The following is a 27,888-nucleotide window of genomic DNA, read 5'->3' as shown; positions in this document are numbered from 1 at the left end:
TCCCTAACAACTAGTTCCCGTTTCTCATGGCCACTTCCTAGACCACAGGCCAATGGATTACGGACAAGGGCGTGACTACGTTATAAGGGTCAAATCTCGTGACCATATTGCTGATTATATACACGGATCATTTTCTAAAAATAACTTATCTGTATGGTCAGCTACACTGACATCGTTTCAGAGGGTACTGGGTTAGATTCCCATTACAATTTGCTTTGAAATGGCGTGTGGCTTTGAGTGCCGGGAGTGTCCGAAGACAAGTTCGGCTACACATGCAGGTCTTTGACGAACCGCGCGTCATGAAGAGGATGAAATGATGATGAAGACGACACATTGTAACGGTTCAAATCCCCTTACAAGGTGATACCTGTAATTATTATTATTATTATTGTACCGGGCGGTACAACTCTACGCGACGCAAGTTCAAATTTTGCCCCAATTGAAACTTCTCTAGTGGAGAAACCCGGAACTTTAACCACTGAACTAACTCTACTAGATATCAGAAGAGGTCACTGAGTGTTTTTGATTTGCTTTTGTTTTTCATTGATCAAGAAGTGTGAACATTCTCTAACAGATGTCTCTACCAAAAAAAACTATGTTAATACACTCTGGCGCAATGGAATGAACTCTCTTGAAGACATATTGTATCCTTAAGTTTTGTCTTTAATAAATTTTGTTCTTTTATTTTTTGGGTTGGCAATATTAATCTTTCTGCCCACCAGTTTTGAACTCAGCCAATCCCGAATTTCTTTAATTAATTTTTGACCAATAGTGTCTTTCTTCTTCGATGTTGATGTATAACTTTTAGCGACCCAATACAATTGAGGGGGTGTGTCTACTCATTCTTGAAAGGTCTCGAATTTTTCACGAGGGTATAAAAACTGCTGATTTTCTTGTCTCGGGGCCACTCGTATAACATCTAACTCTGTGTGTGGATATGTAGCAGGGGGCGGGAAGCGCCTCTTTCTTCAAGCAGCAGATCTTCAACAAGGTAATGGCCTTTTAACATCTTTATTTCTTGCTAGCTCAGCAGTTTCTTAACATCTTTATTTCTTGCTAGCTCAGCAGTTTAACTCTCGGGGAAGGTTCGAAACCTTTAATATGTAACCTACCACTTTTAAAATGTAAATTCCTCTTCTGTCTATGTAAAAACTACAAATCTCTTTAACTGTAAAGCGGGGATAGAGAGTGCTTTTCCCTCTCGAGCTCCCCTTCACTTTGAAATTGAGGTGACTACGTTTTCATAACCGTTTCTACGCTTCCTTAATGTATTAAAGTTTTATCATACGGGTCACCTCCCTAGCTTGGGATTAGCCCCTGTGTATCGGCCTAGAGCCATTTAGGTTTTAAAAAGTGTATTTGGAGTGCAAGTTCACGCCTCCAGTCCTCTCTGTACTTTGGGCCAGTAACTTAACCTGATGTTTTATTTTCATTGCGAAGGCCCTGTAGATTGGGTATTAAATACCCCTGTTTCCTTGTGTGCCTTGAGGACAGATAGAAGTGAAATTCGTTGTGGCCTTTGATAGGCTTGAACTTTGAGAGCGGGTCTGCTCTTTCCTAAATTTGATTTCTGTGTGCCTCTAGGAGGCTTAACATTGTAATTTGGAGCAAGTACTCCTTGGCATGATGGGGTTTTCTGCCCCTTTGTTCGATTTTGTACCTTGGTAAAGTTGGGCTAATAGCTCAAGGATTGTGATTGTGGGGCTCGAAGCCCAGACCTTGTAATAATCCCCTAACACTTGTAATTTCTTTGCATCTGATTTTGGCTTGTTGTTGACTTGTTAAGTTTTCAAATTCTATGTTACCATTGTTAAGTTTTGAAAATATAACCTTTGTTGAAATTTTAATTCATCTTTCGAACTTGTAGTTAGACCCATTCCAGCCCGCACCTTCTTTCACCTCTGCTGATCCACCAAAACACGGTAACAATTATTATTATTATTATTATTATTATTATTCAGTTCATTTGTGCAATGCTTTTCGCTTGCGTGATTGTAGTCAAATTGTTACGTATATATGTGTGTGTAGATTAACACTAAAAACATGTACAGTAAGACTTGCTGTATATCAAATGTGGATGTAGTGTGTGCAATAACTTGTGACATTGTAATATTGCGAAATACTGCTGGAGTATCTGCAGAGTCATTGCTACGTCATCGTGAGCATTTAGCGGTGAGCTCACTTTCATGAAATACCCAGGGTGCCGCCGGCGGTTTCACCATTGTATGTAACATTTGTCGCGAGGTGGGAGCAGATCATAGTTATTTCTGGAGATTGCGTAGGTGTGTCAACCAACGTCTATATAAGGTGGCTGCATATTGTAGCGTCAATCATTATTCAATTGGAAGGAGAGGCCACAGTTGGTTGGAGAGTCATTGAGTCAACAGGAAGGAGAGGCCTCAGTCGGTCATTAGTTATTAGTTAAACAGAAGGTGAACAGCGAAGAAGTCAAATGGATAAGTGAACAGTCATTGAGTGAACGAGATGGAGAAGCCTCAATCGGTCATTGAGTCAACAGGAAGGAAAGGCCCCAGTCGGTCATTAGTTATTAGTCAAGTGGATGGTGAATAGTGATGGAGTCAAGTGGAAGGTGAGACCTCAGTCGGCCAGTGCAGTTGGATAGGATAGGCTTGCCACGAAGTCATAGAAGGATAGACTTTCCATGAAGTCATATAGGACAGACTTACCAAGAAGCCATCACATGGATACTTATTCGTCAGTGAAACGAGAGGGTACATCACCAAATTAGGCTTGATACATCTAAAGCAAATACCAGTTCACTCAAAGTGTTGAAGTATAGTCAAGTGAACCAGTGAGGGATAAATTTCGTGTATAATTGTTAAATGTCCGGTCAAGAAGAATTCAAACTCATGCCTAGTTTCTTTCAGTTGCAATGTCATAATTTTATATTCTCATCTGTTTTATCGCAGCAATTTTCTATACAATTTAAAGAATATACTTTGTTCTATCAAATGGATTTATCGTATTATTTCAATGACAGAATGAGATAACCTCAAATTTAATGGCGAAACCGAACGCCAATCTCCTGTTCCCAGAACGTATATGGTATGTTGTCAAGAGTAAGCTTATTACCCCACACCCTAGAGATATTCAAGAATCTCATTCTCTTGTTGCTGCACTGAGTTGTAGCTGGCGCCCTTCAAATAACGTATGTGTAAGTAATCAGGTAAGAACCAAGTGTTAGTACAAGGTCCAACGATTGAGTATTTTATTTAATGAACATTAATTTTCATAATTTCATTTAAATGCAGTTTTATATAATTTTAAAGTAAGTAAGCGAGTTAGGAACATTTACAAAATACACCCAGCCTCCGAGCCAGCGGAATTAACCAATTATGGTTAAAAATCCCGACCCTGCCTGGAATCAAACCCGGGACTCCTGTGACCAAAGGCCAGCACGTTAATCATTTAGCCATGGAGCCGGACACACTTACTTAATTATAATTTGCTTTACGTCGCACGACATAGATAGGTCTTTGGGCTACAATGGGATAGGAAAAGGCTGGCAGTGAGAAGGAAGCGCCCGTGGCCGTAATTAAGGTACAGCAAATGGGAAACCACTAGAAACCATCTTCAGAGCTGTCGACAGTGGGGTTGGAACCCACTATCTCCCGAATTCAAGCTCACAGCTGCACGGCTTTAACCGCATGCCAACTCTCTCGGTGGTTTGATTCCCGGTCGGGCCGCGGATTTTAGCCGCGTCTGGTTAATTCCTCTGACTCGGGGACTGGATATTTCTGTTTGTCCCAATACACACCTCCCCACATTCATACAACCACACCAGATTACCAACAACCAGAGAAACACGCAATAATGAACACATCCCTCCACATGGGGTTGGTGTCAGGAAGGACATCCGGTCGTAAAACGAAGCACGTCCACATGAAACACAGTTCACACTGACGACCGTATCAGGGTGAGGAGAAAAGTGGAGGAGAAACATTTACTAACAATTTTTGTAAAATGACCGGGACGGATTAGCATTTCCAATTCTAAAATGAAGTCAGCAGGGAAGGAACGTATGATGATAAATTGTTACATGTATGCATGTATGTTTAGTCCTCATCCCGAAGGCTGGTTGGATCCTCAACAGCTCCACCATTAGCTGTCCTAGTGGCCTTGGTATCACTAAAGAGGCGTATTAGGGAAATGAAGAGTGAGATAGTTTCCCCTTACTTTCCTCACTGAGCCAGAAGTTGCTATTACATATCAGTCTGCCAAGCCCACTGAAATTCATGCACCAACCGCCGCTGTGAGCGACATTTTCACACAGTTCATAGCAGGGACTGGCTGCATAAGAAATGGCATTACTGGCATCACTCATACCTCAGTCACTAGGGTATCTTTTCAAATACATTGCACGTGTATTGGAAGTAACGTGAGTAAAATCAATTCAAGATGCATCAAAGTCGTTGTTGCGATGATCAAACGCTTATTTTGTGAAAATAAATTTAATTCGCAGGAAAAACTATCCTGACTTTGCTGTACGATGGTGAATATTGGGTGGAAATCTTGAGATAACGGAAATGACAGTAGCGAGTATGAATGTACACCCAAGAGGGTAGGCATATTTTAAAGATAAAGGGCAAGTTAGAAACGAACGTAACAGTTGCGGCTATGTGTTTTCTATGGTTTCTATGGTTGGAGCATGGCTGATGAGTGGAGGAAGACTGGAAGAGCTATGGAAGGTACATGGAACAGGGAGAGACCAAGGAAACGTAAGTTAGACTCAGCTCTTAATTAATTAATTAATAATGATTCTGAATCAAACAGGGCAGGTTTGATCCTCGCTCCGTTCGTTGGTATTTGAAGGAGCTCAAATTCGTCAGCCTCGTGTCGGTAGATTTACTGGCACGTAAAAGAACTCCTGCGGGACAAAATTCCTGCACTTCGGCGTCTCCTAAAACCGGAAAAGTAGTTAGTGGGACATAAAGCAAATAATATTATTATTAATAATGAATAATGAAGTGAAGAAAGACCTAGAAGAAAAGGGAACACAGGGAACGGAAATCAGTAACAGAGATGCTTACAAGTCCAGAATCAAGGCCAATGAGAGCATTTAGGGGCTGTAATAAGGATGTAAAGGAGAGGCCATGTAAGTCTCTGGTAAGACCCCAAATAGAGTATGGTTCCTGTACATGGGACCCTCACCAGGATTACTTGATTCAAGAACTGGACAAAATCCAAAGAAAAGCAGCTCGATTTGTTCTGGGTGATTTCCGACAAAAGAGTAGCGTTAAAAAATGCTGCAAAGTTTGGTCTGGGAAGACTTGCGAAAAAGGAGACGAGCTGCTCGGTTAAGTGGTATGTTCCGAGCTGTCAGTGGAGAGATGGCGTGAAATGACACCAGTAGACGAATAAGTTTGAGTGGCGTCTTTAAAAGTAGGAAGGATCACAATAGGAAGATAAAGTTTGAATTCAAGAGTACAAATTGGGGCAAATATTCGTTTATAGGGAGGGGAGTTAGGGATTGGAATAACTTACCAAGGGAGATGTTCAATAAATTTCCAATTTATTTGCAATCTTTTAGGAAACGTCTAGGAAAACAAGAGATAGGTAATCTGCCACCTGGGCGACTGCCCTAAATGCTGATCAGTAGTGATTGATTTATTAATTGATTGACCAAGAGATTTAGATTCCGTACCCAAGCAACATGGACAAAGAGAGGAGGAGATCGCAGAGTAAAAGGATGACGGAGTACTGGATGAGGTTTAAAGCCCAGAAACAGATGAAGCTGAATTCCAATTAATGCGCTCCCTAGTCGGCCAAAACGAAATAATAATAATAATAATAATAATAATAATAATAATAATAATAATAATAATTGTAATCGTATGGCCTCAGGTACCGTACGCAAGCATCTGGCTGTCTGCTGGTCATTTTCGATGTTCCGTTTTACTCTAGGCAAAAATGGTATTATGTCAGATTTCGAGTCTGCATAGTCTGTTCTATGTCTGGGTATAAGAGGTTAAGTGTTCGTGCTAACCTTCGGTCCAGTGGTTCCCGGGTTTGATTCCCGATCTGGTCGGATATGTTAACCTTCATTGGTTAATTATGATGGTTGGGGACTAGGTGTGTGTGACGTCTTCGTAATTAGAATTAATCATAAGTATGGCCTCATCCTTACAGACGCACAGGTCGCCTATAGGGCGTCAGCTGGCAATACCTGCACCAGACCTCTTCGGAAGCCACATGCCATATTATTAGAGGTTAAGTGATTAGTTGCGTGTCAGTCCAGAAAAATAATGACAACCTCTCGTGCAATCTATAGAAATGAAAACTTGTGATTGAAATATGAGTTAAGTTAATTTATCCCCTTACAAGCCCTCCTGTCTCATAATATTTCATGACTGAATATAGAGACAAATCAATTCTGTTTTCACAAAATGAATTCGAACCATGTTTCCCAGAAAAAATCCAAAAACACTAGCGATGTGAAGCTTGTTGTGTCGACCAACAGAGCCGTGCGCGGGATGTGATTGTTGCCTAGAGTAGGTGGAGGTGTCGTGTATCGACTGATTCACGTGTTGCGACTGCATTGTTTATTTTGTGGTGAATTATTAGCAATTAAGATCTGAGTGAAGTGAGCCACTGTTAGAAATCCATACTGTTCGCTCTGCGGAGTAACTGACTGTGACTGAGATGGAACAACGAGAATTTTAAGACTTTTCATCTCATTACAAGACTTCGTTGACAAATCGAAAAATGACAGGACAGGTGAGCAGTTCAACATCCAACTAAAGAGAGAAATGTCATACAAGATACCAATGAGTAAACAAGAAGAGTTTAAATGTATTTCCTTCAAGAAGGGAGGAAAAAGAGCGTGCGTAGTCCCCGCCCCAAGCGTACATTAGTCTAAGTAGAATGCTTCACCTCATCGCATTCCTCACGCGCAGTAGCGATATATGTATCTACTAGCAAGATACCTGTGCTTTGCTACGGGATTATACTAAAATTTATAATTGAAAGCTTAAAGTTTTATATACAATCCGCCTAAATTCGCGATCTAACTCGTTTTCTGAGAGAATCCGCCAAAATTCGCGATCTGACTCGTTTTCTGAGAGATTACGGCAATGTTCCTCCCATTTTTCAATCTTTCTTTCCAGCAATCGATTTCGTACTTACCGGGCTAGGTCCAGGTATTCCACCCGGTCAGGAGGGTCCCTAAATCTTTGCCATCTTTTCCTATAAGCATTTTTAATATACACTGACTGACAGAGCAAATGCAACACCAAGAAGGAGTGGTCAGAACTTTATGCCAATTGCAGGGTAGACTGACGTCACTGAGGTATGCTCATGATGTGAAATACGCCGCTGTGCTGCGCACGTAGCGAACGATAAATGGGACACGGCGTTGGCGAATGGCCCACTTCGTACCGTGATTTCTCAGCCGACAGTCATTGTAGAACGTGTTGTCGTGTGCCACAGGACACGTGTATAGCTAAGAATGCCAGGCCGCCGTCAACGGAGGCATTTCCAGCAGACAGACGACTTTACGAGGGGTATGGTGATCGGGCTGAGAAGGGCAGGTTGGTCGCTTCGTCAAATCGCAGCCGATACCCATAGGGATGTGTCCACGGTACAGCGCCTGTGGCGAAGATGGTTGGCGCAGGGACATGTGGCACGTGCGAGGGGTCCAGGCGCAGCCCGAGTGACGTCAGCACGCGAGGATCGGCGCATCCGCCGCCAAGCGGTGGCAGCCCCGCACGCCACGTCAACCGCCATTCTTCAGCATGTGCAAGACACCCTGGCTGTTCCAATATCGACCAGAACAATTTCCCGTCGATTGGTTGAAGGAGGCCTGCACTCCCGGCGTCCGCTCAGAAGACTACCATTGACTCCACAGCATAGACGTGCACGCCTGGCATGGTGCCGGGCTAGAGCGACTTGGATGAGGGAATGGCGGAACGTCGTGTTCTCCGATGAGTCACGCTTCTGTTCTGTCAGTGATAGTCACCGCAGACGAGTGTGGCGTCGGCGTGGAGAAAGGTCAAATCCGGCAGTAACTGTGGAGCGCCCTACCGCTAGACAACGCGGCATCATGGTTTGGGGCGCTATTGCGTATGATTCCACGTCACCTCTAGTGCGTATTCAAGGCACGTTAAATGCCCACCGCTACGTGCAGCATGTGCTGCATGTGCTGCAGCCGGTGGCACTCCCGTACCTTCAGGGGCTGCCCAATGCTCTGTTTCAGCAGGATAATGCCCGCCCACACACTGCTCGCATCTCCCAACAGGCTCTACGAGGTGTACAGATGCTTCCGTGGCCAGCGTACTCTCCGGATCTCTCACCAATCGAACACGTGTGGGATCTCATTGGACGCCGTTTGCAAACTCTGCCCCAGCCTCGTACGGACGACCAACTGTGGCAAATGGTTGACAGAGAATGGAGAACCATCCCTCAGGACACCATCCGCACTCTTATTGACTCTGTACGTCGACGTGTTTCTGCGTGCATCGCCGCTCGCGGTGGTCCTACATCCTACTGAGTCGATGCCGTGCGCATTGTGTAACCTGCATATCGGTTTGAAATAAACATCAATTATTCGTCCGTGCCGTCTCTGTTTTTACCCCAACTTTCATCCCTTTCGAACCACTCCTTCTTGATGTTGCATTTGCTCTGTCAGTCAGTGTAGATCAAATCCTTGAGGAGATCCGGCGAGGTGTCGTCTTGGGTACCTTGGCGGTACTGAACCCGCGGCCGGACTGAATTCGTAGTCATTACCCGTCCATGACACATTTCCAGCGTGGTCCGCACATTTTGACGACGGCCCAAGACATTATTATTATTATTATTATTATTATTATTATTATTATTATTATTATTATTATTATTATTATTATTATTATTGTTATTATTATTATTATTATTATTATTATTATTATTATTATTATTATTATCATCATCATCATTAGATGTTCTGGACCCCACAGCAAGATGCAAGACGGCTACTTGGCGGTAAATCACATCCTCTGCCATTGCCATTGCTGACAATGGGACCACCAACATTGTCGTGCGTAGGCAAGTGCGCGGGATTTCTGGCGATACGAATGACATACTTCCGTGCATTATTGACCTTACTGTAGAGGTGAACAATTGCACGGTCAATCTCACTCCTATTGTTTATTTCAAATCTGTTTAAATTTTTATTTACATGCCAGGAGAATCTACTGTAATCTAAGAACACTCTCCAAAGGAAAAGATGGCTCTTGTAAAAGAACCCAGGAAAGGTTAAAAATGATCGGTTTATGATCAGAATAAGTACATTGAAAACCACAGCCTGCTTCCAGGCATTCGACCGGGTCAGGAATGGAATGAAAAACGCCCCCATCTACCGGCGAGGATAGGAATTTTGCCGGCTGCCGAGGTCTGTCGCACTCCTTTGGGGCAATGATTAATGAATGTCAAATGAAATAAAATGATATTGGAGTGTGTTGCCGGAATGAATGATGACAGGGAAAACCGGAGTACACGGAGAAGAACCTGTCTCGGCTCCGCTTTGTCCAGCACAAATCTCACATGGAGTGACCGGGATTTGAACCACGGAACCCAGCGGTGACAGCCGGCGCCCTGCCGCCTGTGCCACGAAGGCGCCTTATAAGTACATTATGAACAGTAAAACCAATTGGTCTCACCTCCTTTTTCACCCCACCGCCGTTAAGTTGATTAACCCACCCACCCACCCACTCCCAAAAGGAGGCATGTTCCTTTTTGTTTAAAGGAGATTCCAAATACCAATCTTCACGTCTGTTACTTTCAGTTTTGAGATATAAGTATCCCCATACACATAATTCACTTTTCTTAACTTCCTTTCACACTCCCCCCTTAAGTGAATTTTACGGCAAAAAATACTTGTTTCTTTAATAGTAAAGGATATTCTATATACCAATTATCACGACCCTAACATCTTCAGTTTTTGAGATATGTGTCCTTATGAAAGGAATTCAACTCCTTTTCACTCCCGCCCCCCAAGATGACTCCCCTCCCCCCAAAAAAACGCGTTTTTCTTTGTTTTTAAAGGTGATCCAAATACCAGATTTCACGTCTGTAACAACTTTAGTTTTTATTAGATGTAAGTATCCTCATACAATTAATTCAATTAATTTTTCAATTCTTTCACTTCCCTCACCCCCCCCCCCCTTTTCATTGGATTTTCCGAGAATACGTGTTTCTTTACTTTTAAGGCAAGTTCCAAATACCAAATTTCACGTCTGTAACATATTCAGTTTTGAGATTTGAGTATCCAAATTCAAAGAATTCAACCCCATTATCAATCACTTTTACCACCCCCCCCCCCCTCACTCAATTGGTTTTTCCGAAAACTAAAAATACACGTTTCTTTATTTTTAATAGAGATAGAGATACCATTTTTCAATTCTGCAACATGTTAAGTTTTTGAGATATACTGTAGAAATTCTCATTTTAAAATTTCACCCCCCTTAAGTGGAGTTTCCAAAAAAATGACCTATGTTTCTTTACTGTTAGAGGAGATTCCAAATATCAAATTTACGTCTGTAACATTTTACGTTTCTGTGATATACTGCAGATATACTCTTTCTAAAAATTAACCCCAATTTTTCACTCCTGTTTAACCCCCATTAATTGGATTATCCTAAAACAAAAACTACGTGTTCCTTTATTTTTTTAAGGAGATTCCAAATACCATTTTTACACCTGTAAATTGTTAAAGGTACGAGATATAGATACACCCATTTTCAAAATTCACCCCCCTTTTTCACCCCCCATTAATTGGATTTTCCAAAAACAAAAAATACGTGTTTCTTTATTTTTAAAGGAGATCCCAAATACGAATTTTCAGGTCTGCAATATCTTGAGTTTCTGAAATATAAGTAGTCTCAACAAAGGCATTCAACCCCATTTTCACCCTCTTCCAACCCTCCTATTGGGATTTTCCTAAAAAATACGTGTTTCTTTATTTTTAAAGGAGATTCTAAATACCAATTTTTACATCTGTAAACTTTTAAAGTTTTGAGATATAGATACACTCATTTTAAAAACGTCACCCCCCCCCCCCACCTTTTATCCCCCTTAGCGACGGAATATCCAAAAATCCTCCCTTAGCGAGCACCTACATGTTAGTATGAATGTATTCCCAAAATTTAGTTTCTTTATGTCCAGTAGTTTTGGCTCGGCGATCATGAATCAGTCAGTCTAGTCAGTCAGTCAGGACATGTTATTATATATATATACATGTACTATGAAAACTTTTCCATATAACTTGTTTCTGTTGTTATTTTCGTCATCAGTCGATAGAGTGATTTAATGCAGCTCTCTAAAAAGCTACTGCATCCTACATCACAGACGCAATAATAATGGCGTATGGCGAGTTGACGCCGTATAGGCATACAGCACGTCTGTGTGGATTGGGCCCTACCTGTGATGATTTCTAATGATGAAGACGGCACACACACACACACACATACCCAGCCCCCGAGACATCAGAATTAACAAAGGAAGATTAAAATCCCAAACCACCCAGGAATCGAACCCGGGATCCACTGAACCGAACGCCAGAAAGATAACCATTTAGCCATGGAGCCGGACATCACTGATATGGAAATGTATTGTTTACTTGCCATGGTAACGAACTAACTGGGGATAGTGATGTTACGATTGATGTTTAAATCGTAAACCCGCGTGCTCGTTAACAATTACTGATCAAGAAGATAATGAAGATCAATATAATGATGATAATAATAATGATAATGTACGCCTCTGTGGTGTAATGGTTAGTGTGATTAGCAGCCACCACCGGAGGCCCGGATTCGATTCCCGGCTCTGCCACTGAATTTGAAAATTGGTAAGAGGGCGGGGACTGGGTCCACTCAGTCTCGGGAGGTTAACTGAGTAGAGGTGCGTTCGATTCTCACCTCAGCCATCCTCGAAGTGGTTTTCCGTGGTTTCCCACTTCTCCTCCAGCAAATGCCGGGATGGTACCTAACTTAAGGCCACGGCCGCTTCCTTCCCTCTTCCTTGTCTATTCCTTCTAACCTTCTCATCACTCTACAAGACCCCTGTACAGCATAGCGGGCGAGGCCGCCTGGGCGAGGTACTGGTCCTCCTCTCCAGTCGTATCAGCCCGACCCAAATCTGACGCTCCAGGACACCACCTTTGAGGCGGCAGAGGTGGGATCCTTCGCTGAGTCCTAGGGAAAAACCAATCCTGGAGGATAAACAGATTAAAAAAGAAAGAAAGAAAGAAAGAAAGAAAGAAAGAAAGAAAGAAAGAAAGAAAGAAATAATAATAAACTGCATCCGGGATATAGTGGGTTCGAGCCCCACTGTCGGCAGCCCTGAAGATGGTTTCCCGTTGTTTCCCCATTTTCACACCACGCAAATGCTGGGGTTGTACCTTAATTAAGGCCACAGCCGATTCCCTCCCACTCCTAGGCCTTTCCTATGCAGTCGTCGCCATAAGAACTATCTGTGTCGGTGCGATGTAAAACAAATTGTAAAAAAATAAACACAATTTAGCTGAAAAAACCAAGAGGAGAACCACCACGGAAGAAAGGAAGAAAAAAACATTGAGGCAGGATTAAGAGACTCTGCGAAGGAAAGAAAGCAAATTCATCTGCTAAATAAGTTCTATCGCGTTCCTTAGATGGGCACGGCATTCTGAAATAATAATAATAATAATAATAATAATAATAATAATAATAATAATAATAATAATAATAATAATAATAATAATAATAATAATAATAATGCATGTTGGGTATTCAGGCCAAAGTTTGGTTTGATCCTCCACAGCTTCGCCAAAAGCTGTCATATATAGAGCCTAGGTTTCACTGAACAGGGAAATGAGGAGTGAGGTAGTTTCCTGTTGCTTTCCTCACTGAGCCAAAAGTTGCTATTACACATCAGTCTGCTAAGCCCACTGAAATGCATGCACCAATCGACCCTATGAGCAATATTTTCACACCATTCATAGCAGGGACTGGCTGCATAAAGAATGGTATTACTTTCTTTTGCTAGGGCCTTTACGTCGCACCGACACAGATAGGTCTTATGGCGACGATGGGATAGGAAAGGCCTAGGAGTTGGAAGGAAGCGGTCGTGGCCTTAGTTAAGGTACAGCCCCAGCATTTGCCTGGTGTAAAAATGGGAAACCACGGTAAACCCTCTTCAGGGCTGCCGATAGTGGGATTCGAAACAACTATCTCCCGGATGCAAGCTCACAGACGCGCGCCTCTACGCGCACGGCCAACTCACCCGGTAATGGTATTACTAGCATCGCTCATAACTTTCATATTGTCAAAGCCAAAGATGAGATGAGACAGGTCAGTGAAAGTACAGATTTATTCCAGCCCATACCAGAAGACATAGTGCACTGTAAACACTACATCTTGCCAGCAAAAGCATATACCATGGACTCCGCTTATTATAATCACTTTGGTACGAAGTTGATTTAATAACATTAACCGATTGATAATAGTAGCCGAAAAATAATAATTGATAGGTAGCCTACTGTATTTATTCATAACCTATATGCACTACACTGAAACACTGATGCATAACCTACATGCAATACAATGAAATAGATACCGGTACACAGCACTGCAACTGTAAAATAGTCTCTAATTGTTGTTTCCTTCTGATTGTCTCTCAAAAGTAGGCTACATTTCATAATGTTTTTGGAAGTCCACTGACCTACGCTGTACACGTCGCAAGATATCTAGCGCCTGTCGCATTTGAGCATTCGTTGGAGTTCGGGAAGTTCCGGCAACATCGTCGTCTTCAGCTCCGTGCTCTTTACCTCTCACATCTAATTCTGCGGAAGTAACTGCCTCACATATGTCGTCTTCTGTTTGTTTCGCATAAGCTAATCAATCAATCAATCAATCAATCAATCACTCAATCTCGATCTGCATTTAGGGCAGTCGTCCAGGTGGCAGATTCCCTATTTGTTGTTTTCGTAGCCTTTTCCTAAATGATTTCAAAGAAATTGGAAATTTATTGAACATCTCCCTTGGTAAGTTTTTTCCAATCCCTAACTCCCCTTCCTATAAATGAATATTTGCCCCAGTTTGTCCTCTTGAATTCCAACTTTATCTTCATATTGTGATCTTTCCCACTTTTATAAACGCCATTCAAACTTATTCGTCTACTAATGTCATTCCACGCCATCTCTCCGCTGACAGCTCGGAACATACCACCTAATCGCGCAGCTCTTCTTCTTTCTATCAATTCTTTCCAGCCCAAACTTTGAAACGTTTTTATAACGCTACTCTTTTGTCGGAAATCACCCAGAACAAATCGAGTTGCATTTTTTTGGATTTTTTCCAGTTCTTGAATCAGGTAATCCTGGTGAGTGTCCCATACACTGGAACCATACTCTAGTTGGGGTCTTCCAGAGTTTTATATGCCCTCTCCTATACATCCTTACTACAACCCCTAAACACCCTCATAACCTTGTGCAGAGATCTGTACCCTTGATTTGCAATCCCATTTATGCGATTACGCCAATGAAGATCTTTCCTTATATTAACAACTAGATACTTACAATGATCCCCAAAAGGAACTTTCACCCCATCAACGCAGTAATTAAAACTGAGAGGACATTCCTATTTGTGAAACTCACAACCTGACTTTTAACCCCGTTTATCAACATACCATTGCCTGCTGTCCATCTCACAACATTTTCGAGGTCACGCTGCAGTTGCTCACAATCTTGTAACTTATTTATTATTCTATAGAGAATATCATCATCCGCAAAAAGCCTTACCTCCGATTCCACTCCTTTACTCATATCATTTATATATATAAGAAAACATAAAGGTCCGATAATACTGCCTTGAGGAATTCACCTCTTAATTATTACAGGGTCAGATAAAGCTTCACCTACTCTAATTCTCTGAGATCTATTTTCTAGAAATATAGCAACCCATTCAGTCACTCTTTCGTCTAGTCCAATTGCACTCATTTTTGCCAGTAGTCTCCCATGATCCACCCTATCAAATGCTTTAGACAGGTCAATCGCGATACAGTCCATTTGACCTCCAGAATCCAAGATATCTGCTATATCTTGCTGGAATCCTACAAGTTGAGCTTCAGTGGAATAACCTTTCCTAAAACCGAATTGCCTTCTATCGAACCAGTTATTAATTTCACAAACATGTCTAATATAATCAGAAAGAATGCCTTCCCAAAGCTTACATACAATGCATGTCAAACTTACTGGCCTGTAATTTTCAGCTTTATGTCTATCACCCTTTCCTTTATACACAGGAGCTACTCTAGCAACTCTCCATTCATCTGGTATAGCTCCTTCGGTCAAACAATAATCAAATAAGTACTTCAGATATGGTACTATATCCCAACCCATTGTCTTTAGTATATCCCCAGAAATCTGATAAATTCCAGCCGCTTTTCTAGTTTTCAACTTTTGTATCTTATTGTAAATGTCATTGTTATCATATGTAAATTTAAATACTTCTTTGGCCTTAGTCTCCTCCTCTGTTTGGACATTATCCTTGTAACCAACAATCTTTACATACTGCTGACTGAATACTTCTGCCTTTTGAAGATCCTCACATACACACTCTCCTTGCTCATTAATTATTCCTGGAATGTCCTTCTTGGAACCTGTTTCTGCCTTAAAATACCTATACATACCCTTCCATTTTCCACTAAAATTTGTATGACTGCCAATTATGCTTGCCATCATGTTATCCTTAGCTGCCTTCTTTGCTAGATTCAATTTCCTAGTAAGTTCCTTTAATTTCTCCTTACTTCCACAGCCATTTCTAACTCTATTTCTTTCCAGTCTGCACCTCCTTCTTAGTATCTATATTTCTATATTATATTCAGGTGGGTCCTTACCATTCCTTACCACCCTTAAAGGTACAAACCTGTTTTGGCATTCCTCAACAATTTCTTTAAACCCATCCCAGAGTCTGTTTACATTTTTATTTACCGTTTTCCACCGATCATAGTTACTTTTTAGAAACTGCCTCATGCCTGCTTTATCAGCCATATGATACTGCCCAATAGTCCTACTTTTAAGACCTTCCTTTCTATCACATTTATTTTTAACTACGAAAAAGCAGCTCCATGATCACTAATACCATCTATTACTTCAGTTTCCCTATAGAGCTCATCTGGTTTTATCAGCACCACATCCAGGATATTTTTCCCTCTGGTTGGTTCCATCACTTTCTGAATCAGCTGTCCTTCCCATATTAACTTATTTGCCATTTGTTGGCCATGCTTCCTGTCGTTCGCATTTCCTTCCCAATTGACATCTGGCAAATTCAGATCTCCTGCTACAATCACATTTCTTTCCATGTCGTTTCCCACATAGCCGACTATCCTCTCAAATAATTCCGAATCCGCGTCAGTGCTACCCTTTTCCGGTCTGTACACTACAATTATATCAAGTTGCCTATTATCTTTAGAAATGAGCCTTACACCTAGAATTTCATGCGTCTCATCTTTAACTTCTTCGTAGCTTACAAATTCTTCTTTCACCAGAATAAATACTGCCCCTCCTACCATTCCTATCCTATCTCTACGATACACACTGCAGTGCCGTGAGAAAATTTCTGCATCCATTATATCATTTCTCAGCCATGATTCAACTCCTATTACAATATCTGGTAAATAGGTATATATCTATTAAATGACTTAATTCTATTCCTTTCTTTACAATACTTCTACAGTTCAACACTAACAATTTTACGTCATCCCTACTTGATTTCCAGTTCCCTGTTCCCTTATCACCGCTCCCTAGGCCACCCTGTTTCCCTGAATGTACCTCCCTATTTCCCTTCCAAACAAATTTCCTAACTTATACATACCACTGCGGTTTAAGTGAAGGCCGTCTGAGCGCAGATCCCTATCTCCTACCCACCCATTAGGATCTAGAAATTTCACTCCCAGTTTCCCACATACCCACTCCATAGCCTCATTTAAATCCCCAATCACCCTCCAGTCAGTATCCCTCCTACACAGTATTCCACTAATAACAATCTCCGCTTGCTTAAACTTTATCCGTGCTGCATTTACCAGATCCCACACATCTCCAACTATGTTGGTACTTATATCAGCTTGCCTTACGTTGTTGGTACCAACGTGAAACACTACCACCTTCTCCTTCCCCTCCTCCCTCTCTTCTACTTTCCTCAACATCTGCCTGAACCTAATTCCTAGATAACATTCTACCCTGGTTCCCTTTCCTCCACACACTTTCCCCACGTGTCTAACGATGGAATCCCCCATGACAAGAGCCTCAACCCTACCCACCTCATTCGATCCCCTCCCCTCCTGGTCAGCCCTATCTTTCCTGATAACTGCAGAAGCTACTTCCTCCTCCCTTTTCTCCTTCCCATGACCCTGTTCCACCTGTCTTTTCCTATCCTCTACTCTACATTTCCCTTTCCTACCTTTTCCCTTCCTACTTCCACACATCTCAGCAACAGTTCCCTATCCCTCATCTTCCCTCTGTTGTTCTATCTGGAGTGTCTCGTACCGATTTCGCACAGACACCTGTCCTGAATTTTGTTCCTGAATAGAGCCCTTAGCCTCATCTTCCCTCTGTTGTTCTATCTGGAGTGACTCGTACCGATTTCGCACAGACACCTGTTCTGAATTTTGATCCTGAATAGAGCCCTTAGCCTGCAATCTCCTTCCCCTTAGAACATTAGACCTCCTGTCTTCTACAACTCCCCCCTTTCCTTCCCCTCGCTCTTGTACACCTGTAACCTGTACATTGTTTGAGGGAGTCCTATCTTCCTTCCTGTCTTTTGTGAGAATCCTAATTATCTCCCTCAAACTCTCCAACTCCTCCCTCATACTCCTCAATGCCTCGCCACACCCACAGTTCGTACACACGCGCTTCTTATCCATTCTTTACGGGAAAAAAATGAATAAAAAATAAAATAATTTATTTGCAAAAAGTAAATGAACGGAGGGATGTATTGTCTGGAATAGTACTCAAAGATCACACTACAATAAGGTAATTAATATACGACTACACTACAATACTACTTAGTCGTACACTATTTCTTATCCTAAAACCCCTAACAGGATGACCTCATCATTGTTCATCCATTCGTGAAATTCATCTTCCGTTAAGCCTGTTGCACAAAGTTCAACATTCTCCTCTCCTTCTGGTAACTCTCTTGTATCCACTCTGTTAGCATACTTGAGAACGAAATCCTTGAGAGCAAATGTGATAACATAAACCGAATTTCATGATCACAGTAAACGAAGATTTTTAATGTTTCAGTATTTGTCCGTAAGGGACTTCATAAAAGTGATTATATAATACGGTTGGTAACATTATCAGTGATTATAATAAACGGCGTCCACTCTAATAATAATAATAATAATAATAATAATAATAATAATAATAATAATAATAATGTTCTACGGACATATTAAAAGGATGGGATCGGAGAGACTCGCCAATAGGATCCTCACCTTCCGGGAGAACAGGAAGACAAGTCCCATGGGTTATAGAAGTCCACCGAGATTTAGAAAAATGTGGGATCACGGCAGAAGATATAACAAACAGAAAAATCTTCAGGCAGAGAGTTGCGGAGGTGAAGGACCTAGCTGATGAGAAAACGAGGAAGAATAGAGTATTCTCGGCAGAAGAACGAGCACGAGCAAGCGAACGAATGAAGGAATACTGGCGAAAGAGGGAGGAGAAAGAACTTGAGAAAGCAATGGAAGTTGCGAAATCGCAACCCATAGATGGCTGAAACGAAAATAATAATAATAATAATAATAATAATAATAATAATAATAATAATAATAATGTTAAGGTCGCGCAGCTGTGAGCTTTCACTCAGGAGATAGAGGGTTCGAACCTCACTGTCGGCAGCTCTGAAGATGGTTTTCCATGCTTTCCCATTTTCACACCAGGTAAATGCTAGGGCTGTACCTTAATTATGGCCGCGGCCCCTTCCTCTCCACTCCTAGCGCTTTCCCATCCTTCCGTCGCCGAAAACCTTCGATGTGTTAGTGCGATAAGTAGCAAGAAACGTTATTGGTTCTATGTCCCACTAACTTCTTTTACATTTTTCGGAGACACCGAGGTGCCGGAATTTTGTCTACCGACACAGGGTTGACGTATTTCAGTACCTACACGTACCATCGGACTGAGCCAAGCTGGGCTCAGAAGGTCAGCACTCTACCGTCTCAGCTACTCAGCCCAGCGAATGAGAAGAAAAATATGAAGGAATGTTCAGTCGAAGAGTGCCGGGGAGGGGTTGAAGGCCTAGTTTTGTTTTTTGTTTTTCTTGCTATTTTGCTTTACGTTGCACCGACACAGATCGGTCTTATAGCGACGATGGGATAGGAAAAGCCTAGGAATGGGAAGGAAGCGGCCGTGGCCTTTATTAAGGAACAGCCCCAGCATTTGCCTGGTGTGAAAATGGGAAAACACGGAAAACCATCTTCAGGGCTGTCGACAGTGGGGTTCGAACCCACTATCTCCCGATTACTGGATACTGGCCGCACTTAAGCGACTGCAGCTATCGAGCTCGGTGAAAGCCTAGTATACTAAGTTGGGGTTGTTTAGCATTCTCTTCAGAGTGTACCCGAATATGTACTTCAAAGACGAACCTCGGCATGAGAGTCATGTCAATAAGTGAATTGTGGGTAATAGTGCACGGTATGCAGTACACACGTGATTCAGCTTCATTCCATTTGCATAGCCTTCTTTGTTGTACGAATTATGAAACACAATGATAATGGTGGGTGATAGACAAGGTGTGGCTGAACAGCAATAGACGGCCACTCCTATCGCCTCACAGCTTGGCAAAATCACAAATCGTCGGGAGAATCGGCTTGAAGGCATCATGACGTCACGGAGTCACTGGCCTTCTCACTGCTGGGACATCACTCTTGTAGTATTATGTTGGTTAAACATGCAGGAGAGGTAATAAAACAATTGCCAACTCTGTGATTACGCCACTTATGAATATAAACAAAGATGCAAGGTGACTCATTAAATCATTGAAACTGAAATTATATTTATTGTGAATAATAGAGACTTTCGCACTACTAAGTGTGAATACGTTGTGAATTTTTACCACTAATCCCTATATGAAAAAAACGGTTTCGAAATCATCTGTTCATTGCTCAAATGTACGATATGTCGTGGGTGAACTAAGGGATTTGGTATGTTTAACAAACAGGTGCTGTGCTGTTTCCAGTATTTTACTCCAAAAGAGAATTATATAAGACTAGCTGGTGTAGGCCTACCCGTGCTTCGCTACGGAATTCCACGTTGTGCACAGAATTCTAGATGAAGTCGTGTACACGTTGCGAATGCGATTTTTTAAATTGGTACATAGGTAATTCAAAAACTAATTTGTAGGTGCTTCCCCTAAACTACCATTTCACCCATCTTGAATGAAGTTATTTATAGCCTAGACGGTAGTGCTTTACTCCCCGACTTTACATACCGATTTTCATTAAATTCTGTTTAGCCATTCTCTCGTGGCTTGGCATTGATATGGAATTGCCAACAAGAATCGAAATTCAGGAAAATCTCTGTTATCATAGCCGGTACGGTAAAAATGTATAAGTGATCGGAAATTTAATTCTATATAACTTTAGTGATGTAGTATTTATCGATAGAAGAATTGCATTTTAGACCTTCCCCTAAACTACCATTTCACTCAACGTGAATAAAATTAACCATTAAATTTGTAGCCTAGATTGTAGTGCCTTATTCCCCGACTTTACATACCGACTTGCGTTCAATTAATTCTCTTTAGCCATTTTTTGTGATACGCGTACATACCCTTGGTAATGTAGACACGACCGATACAGAAATACCATTATTTCGTAACTGTGAGCAACGTACAGACAAAACTCTTATTTTATATACATAGATTGGAAATGTGTGATGCGGCTTTTATCTTTCAGTACTGCATTATGACGGCGAGAAAATAATCTCACTATTAAAACCATTTCCTTTAACTGACCAGGGAAGCATTGTATTTTCTCCAGAGGTGTTAACTACTCTAATTTCCTTTCAGCAGTGTGCTCACAATGTTAGAAAGCCTCCAATTTGATTGGTAATATGTTCAAAGCATACCATTTAATTAATACCTGAGTGTAGTTCTTGTCTTGGCCGACGGATCCTGCGAGCGGTTCGTGTGAATGAACCCGACCGAGTGTGTGCTCGCAAACCGGTTCCCCTCCCTGTTCCCCCCGCGCGGCCGCACTCTTTCTTATCCCTTCCCTTCGCACACTTCTTCTCATGCACGTGCAGATTCTTAGAAGAAAGAGAGAGCTACAAGGGGAGAAAGAGCTGAAGAGGATAAATTTTGGCAATCGTGTTTCACATACGGTTTACAGTATACTCAATGATGGATGCTGGTGAGCAGACCAGAAGATCCTTGTTGGGCGCCCAACAGCAACCTCTAAATTGCCAGTTGCTATCCGTGAAGAGTTGCACGTCAGACACGATGTATAAAATATTTAGATACACATGTTCAAGCGTACACTAAAACTCCTCACAGATATCAGCGAGCTTAGCCGCTAGTTTTCAGAATTAACGCTCCACCCAAAGCGATTAAATTTCTGTTCACAAGAGCGCAAACAGTTTTTGATAATTTCAGCTTCTCAGTACCTTTCCATCTGCAACCTCATCATATGTTTTTCGAAAAATCAGTCAATCATTCAATCACTACTGATCTGCATTTAGGGCAGTCGCCCAGGTGGCAGGTTCCCTATATGTTGTTTTCTTAGCCTTTTCTTAAATGATTGCAAAGAAATTGGAAATTTATTGAACATCTCCCTTGGTAAGTTTTTCCAATCCCTAACTCCCCTTCCTATAAAAGAATATTTGTCCCAATTTGTCCTCTTGAATTCCAACTTTAACTTCGTATTTTGATCTTTCCTACTTTTAAAGAAACCACTCAAATTTATTCGTCTACTGATGTCCTCCCGCGCCATTTCTCCACTGACAGCTCGGAACACACCACTTAGTCGAGCAGCTCGTCTCCTTTCTCCCAAGTCTTCCCTGTCCAAACTTCGCAACATTTTTGTAATGCTACTTTTTTGTTGGAAATCACCCAGAACAAATCGATCTGCTTTTCTTTGGATTTTTTCTAGTACCTGAATCAAGTAATCCTGGTTAGGGTCCCATACACTGGAAAAATACTCTAGATGGGGTCTTGAGAGAGACTTGTATGCCCTCTCCTTTACATCCTTACTAAAACCCCTAAATACCCTCATAACAACCATGTGCAGAGATCTGTGCCCTTTATTTTCAACCGTATTTATGTGATTACCCCAATGAAGGTCTTTCCTTATATTAAGACCTAGATACTTACAATGATCCCCAAAGGGAACTTTCACCCCATCAACGCAGTAATTAAAACTGAGAGGACTTTTCTTATTTGGAAACTCACAACCTTAATTTTTACCCTGTTTATCAACATACAATTGCCTGCTGTTTATCTCACAACATTATTATTATTATTATTATTAAAGCGTCTTTATTGTGGCGAAGTTAGGGCTCCCGGCCCTTTCTTACACTTAACCACTTCATGTATATACAATGTATATTTTACATAAAATTTAAACATATGAAATCTTTACAACCTAAAGTATAACTAAAGCAACTTAAGTATCACTAACTAAACTAAGGTGAGTAAAGTCATCGAGGTCATTTTGTGGTTGCTCACAATCTTGTAACTTATTTATTACTCTGTACAGAATAACATCATCTGCAAAAAGCCTTATCTCTGATTCCACTTCTTTACACATATCATTTCGCACGTCACTGTTAAAGATTACATGTCGTTAATGTTTGACTGGGGTGAGTTGCACCTCGCGCGTGTGTTCGTGTAACAGAATCCCGTCGGTTGATTTTAACGTTAACTTACGTTCGTGTTTGGGTAGAACGCGTATATCGCCATGAGTATTTAATTTTGCGATTATGTTCAATGTCTCAATTGACGGAAAAATGAGGAGGATACTGTTGCAAAAAAACAATAAAAGAATGAATATCTGAAACGTAGTTTTAATAGCGCTTCAAAGTAATTTATTTATTTATTTATTTATTTATTTATTTATTTATTTATTTATTTATTTTGCTAGTTGCTTTACGTCGCACCGACACAGATAGGTCTTACGGCGACGATGGGAGAGGGAGGGGCTAGGAGTGGGAAGGAAGCGGCCGTGGCCTTAATTAAGGTATACAGCCCCAGCATTTGCCTGGTGTGAAAATGGGAAACCACGGAAAACCATCTTCAGGGCTGCCGACAGTGGGGTTCGAACCCACTATCTCCCGAATACTGGATACTGGCCGCACTTAAGCGACTGCAGCTATCGAGCTCGGTCAAAGTAACTCAACGTTTGTGCTAAATATGTGACATCACATGCATACTCTGTTAAGCCCCATTCACAATGTAAACGTAATGTAACGTAAACTTAAAATTACCGTTAACTTACAAGTTTGCGGCCATGTTATCTGATGGAACATCCACAATGCGCCGACGTAAACTTAACTGCGAGTCCGTAAAATAAAAGGACTGCAAACTCCAAGCTCTTGCGGTTAATTTTACGTTAAGTTTAAGAACCAGCCAATCAGAGCAGACGTAAACATTGCATTTTGTGGGCGATATAATGACTTCTTTCGACGAAACACTCGTAATACTCGTTCAAAATTATCTTTGTGTGTATGTATGATAAAATGAAAAAGAATTACGAAGACGCTGTACCGAAAGAGAATACGTGGAAATAAATATGCTGTAGCAATGAAATCTGACGGTAAATGGTGGGAGGCAAGCTCGCAGCGCTGGCGACCGGGCGAGGGACAATCCCTGTCATAGACAAAACAGTGTTCGTCTATGTATATTTCTTAACATTATGACAGACTACTAATTTACGAAAACGATATCATTCAAACATCTCATCGGAGTGTGACAGCTAGCCGCATGGATGTCGGTAAAGGAGACCTTACACTTTCTTTTATTAGAAAAGACGAATAAAATCGTAAGATGATGTCAGACAGTTCAGGTTTCATCCGCATGTACAAAACGAACTAATGAGGGACATTTCTTACAGTAGATTACCGAAATCGCCCTGAGATAACCTTTGATTCAAATGATGACCCATTTTCTGAACCGTTGTTTAGTTCACCTTTCCAGGTAACACATCTCCCAGGAGCAAAGCAAGAGATGTTTGAAGTAATATGAATTCCACTACCATGTTGTTTGATTCCATCGAAGTATTAAAATATAAAACTGCGATATAGCTTAAAAGCCAACTTCCGTGTTAAATAACATGGCAGTGTTCTGATTGGCTGCTGTGTACTCTTTACGTACATGTTACAGTACGTTCGTCCACTGTGAATACCACAAATTATACGTTAACTTTACGGTTACGTTTGCATTGTGAATGGGGCCTTATAAGATGATGCTGTGTTGACTCGCGCGATCAGTTGGAGTTTGGCTGTCGTTGTGAATACATTATGGTCAGTTGTACAGAATAAAAAATGCAGTATGGAAAGGCAAATTTATTTATTGATCTTACTTTTAAACGTAGTATTATACTCCCGAACTCTCATATCACAGACCCATTCTACACTGAGTTATCAAGCACATTCCATGTGTACCACGTTCTGTTGAATAGGCTACAATTTATTATTTTCATAATATTTGTCTTTTATTTCTAATAAGTAAGTGAACGAAACCCTCTCAACCCTGCGGCAGTTAAAATAGTGACAACCTACCGCCATTTTTTTCGGCTAATTTTTTTTCTTAGCTATCTTCTTCTTCTCCTTCCTTATCTATTTACCGGCCGGCTCCATCGCTAAATGGTTAGCGTGCTGGCCTTTGGCCACAGGGATCCCGCGTTCGATTCCCGGTAGGGTCGGGGATTTTAACCATCATTGGTTAATTTCGCTGGCACGAGGGCTGGGTGTATATGACGTCTTCATCGTCATTTCAACTTCATCACGACGCGCAGGTCACCTACGGGCGTAGAATCAAAAGACCTGCACCTGGCGAGCCGAACATGTCCTCAGACACTCCCGGCACTAAAAGCCATAAGCCATTTCATCTATTTACCCTCCAGGGTCGGTTTTTCCCCTCGGACTCAGTGAGGGATCCCACCTCTACCGCCTCAAGGGCAGTGTCCTGGAGCTTCAGATTCTGGGCCAGGATACAACTGGGAAGGATGACCAGTACCTCGCCCAGGCGGCCTCACCTGCTATGATGAACAGTGGCCTTGCGGGGGATGGGAAGATTGGAAGGAATAGACAAGGAAGAGGGAAGGAAGCGGCCGTGGCCTGAAGTTAGGTACCATTCCGGGATTTGCCTGGAGGAGAAGTGGGAAACCACGGAAAACCACTTCCAGGATGGCTGAGGTGGGACTCGAACCCACCTCTACTCAGTTGACCTACCGAGGCTGAGTGGACCCCGTTCCAGCCCTCGTACCGGGAATCGAACGCGGGCCTCCGGGGGTGGCAGCTAATCACATTAACCACTACACCACAGAGGCGGACTCTTAGGTATCAATTAAGTTACCTAATAATGTTATATTCAAAACTATTTTCAGACATAGTGAAATATATATAGTATTCTTTACAACTAGAACTAGAATTGAGAATAAAACTTGTGCACTATGAGAGAAGGGCGACGGGAGTTGAACAGAATTGTTCCTTGAAACAGCGAGAATATACAGATTTCATTTTATCTGTAAACAAAAATATGAACTGTAAGAACGAGCCATGCCCGCCTCCGTGGTGTAGAGGTTAATGTGATTAGCTGCCATCCCCGGGGCCCGGGTGCGATTCCCAGCTATGCCACGAAAATTTGAAAAGTATTAGGAGGGCTGAAAAGCGTTCCACTCAGCCTCGGGAGGTCAACTGAGTAGAGGGAGGTTCGATTCCAGCCTCCTCCATCCTCGAAGTGGTTTTCCGTGTTTCCCATCTCCTCCAGGTAAATGCCGGGGTGGTAACTAACTTAAGTGCCACGGCCGCTTTCCCCCCTCTTCCTTGCCCATCCCTTCCATTCTTTCCATCATCCCCCCCCCCCACAAGGCCCCTGTTCAGCATACCAGGTGGGCGAGGTACTGATCCTCCTCCCCAGTTTTATCACCCGACCCTAAGTCACACGCTCCGGGACACTGCCCTTGAGACGGTAGAGGTGGGATCCCTCGCTGAGTTCAAGGGGAAAATAACCCTGGAGGGTAAACGAATTAAGGAAGAAAGAAAGAAGATCCATTCAGTCTTTCGAGGCATATATAGCCAATTGTATAGAACATTTAAATATTATTTTGTGATCATTTTTCTCAGTGGTATAGTGGTTAGTGTAATTAGTTGCCACCCCCGGGGGCTCGGGTTCGATACCCGGCTCTTCCACGAAATTTGAAAGTACGAGGGCTGGAATGGGGCACACTCAGCCTCGGGAGATCAACTGAGTAGAGGTGGGTTCGATTCCCACTCCAGACATCCTGGAAGTGGTTTTCCGTAGTTTCCCACTTCTCCTCCAAGCAAATGCCTGGATGGTACCTAACTTAAGGCCACGGCCATTTCCTTCAGTCTTCCTTGTCTATCCCTACCAATCTCCCCCCCATCCCCAAGGCCCCTGTTGAGCATAGCAGGTGAGGCCGCCTGGGTGAGGTACTGGTCATCCTCCTCAGTTGTATCCCCGACCCAATGTCTAACGCTCCCTTGAGGCGGTAGAGGTGGGATCCCTCCATGAGTCCGAGGGAAAAACTAACCCTGGAGGGTAAGCAGATTAATAAAGAAAGACAATTTTTCATGTTTTTTCATACGTAAATTTTAATACACTTTATCATAGAATTTTCTACAGCCTATTTAACGTATACATTAAATGCCGTAATTTGCTTTATTCATTCATTTTCTTAAAACAAATAAACTTTACAAACAATTTCTGATTTACAGTATTGTTACGACATTCACGTTATTTGACACTAATATGGATAATAGTTAACATATTCACTAGTTGTGCACATTTTAGCTTATAAATGTGGTGGTAGGAATATTTCAGAGCATACTACTTGATTACAGCCAACAAGAAGAGTTACGTTTACGTAAAGTATTCTATAACACCCAATTAATATTAAAACAATAATTTAATAGAAATACAAAGTTTGGAGTGTAAAGCAATCCGTATTTGCGTTCTGAAACTTGGCGCGTGTGCTTAATGTTCATCAATGGGCATGGGTTACTTGTAATATGAGGTCTCAGTGATCACTTAATGTGGAGGATAATACACTGACTGACAGAGCAAATGCAACACCAAGAAGGAGTGGTCAGAACTTTATGCCAATTGCAGGGTAGACTGACGTCACTGAGGTATGCTCATGATGTGAAATGCGCCGCTGTGCTGCGCACGTACCGAACGATAAATGGGACACGGCGTTGGCGAATGGCCCACTTCGTACCGTGATTTCTCAGCCGACAGTCATTGTAGAACGTGTTGTCGTGTGCCACAGGACACGTGTATAGCTAAGAATGTCAGGCCGCCGTCAACGGAGGCATTTCCAGCAGACAGACGACTTTACGAGGGGTATGGTGATCGGGCTGAAAAGGGCAGGTTGGTCGCTTCGTCAAATCGCAGCCGATACCCATAGGGATGTGTCCACGGTGCAGCGCCTGTGGCGAAGATGGTTGGCGCAGGGACATGTGGCACGTGCGAGGGGTCCAGGCGCAGCCCGAGTGACGTCAGCACGCGAGGATCGGCGCATCCGCCGCCAAGCGGTGGCAGCCCCGCACGCCACGTCAACCGCCATTCTTCAGCATGTGCAAGACACCCTGGCTGTTCCAATATCGACCAGAACAATTTCCCGTCGATTGGTTGAAGGAGGCCTGCACTCCCGGCCGGCGTCCGCTCAGAAGACTACCAT

The sequence above is a fragment of the Anabrus simplex genome, chromosome 2, assembly GCF_040414725.1.
Source record: "Anabrus simplex isolate iqAnaSimp1 chromosome 2, ASM4041472v1, whole genome shotgun sequence".
Classification (NCBI taxonomy): Eukaryota; Metazoa; Arthropoda; class Insecta; order Orthoptera; family Tettigoniidae; genus Anabrus; species Anabrus simplex.
Note: the sequence above shows the minus strand (reverse complement) of the source record.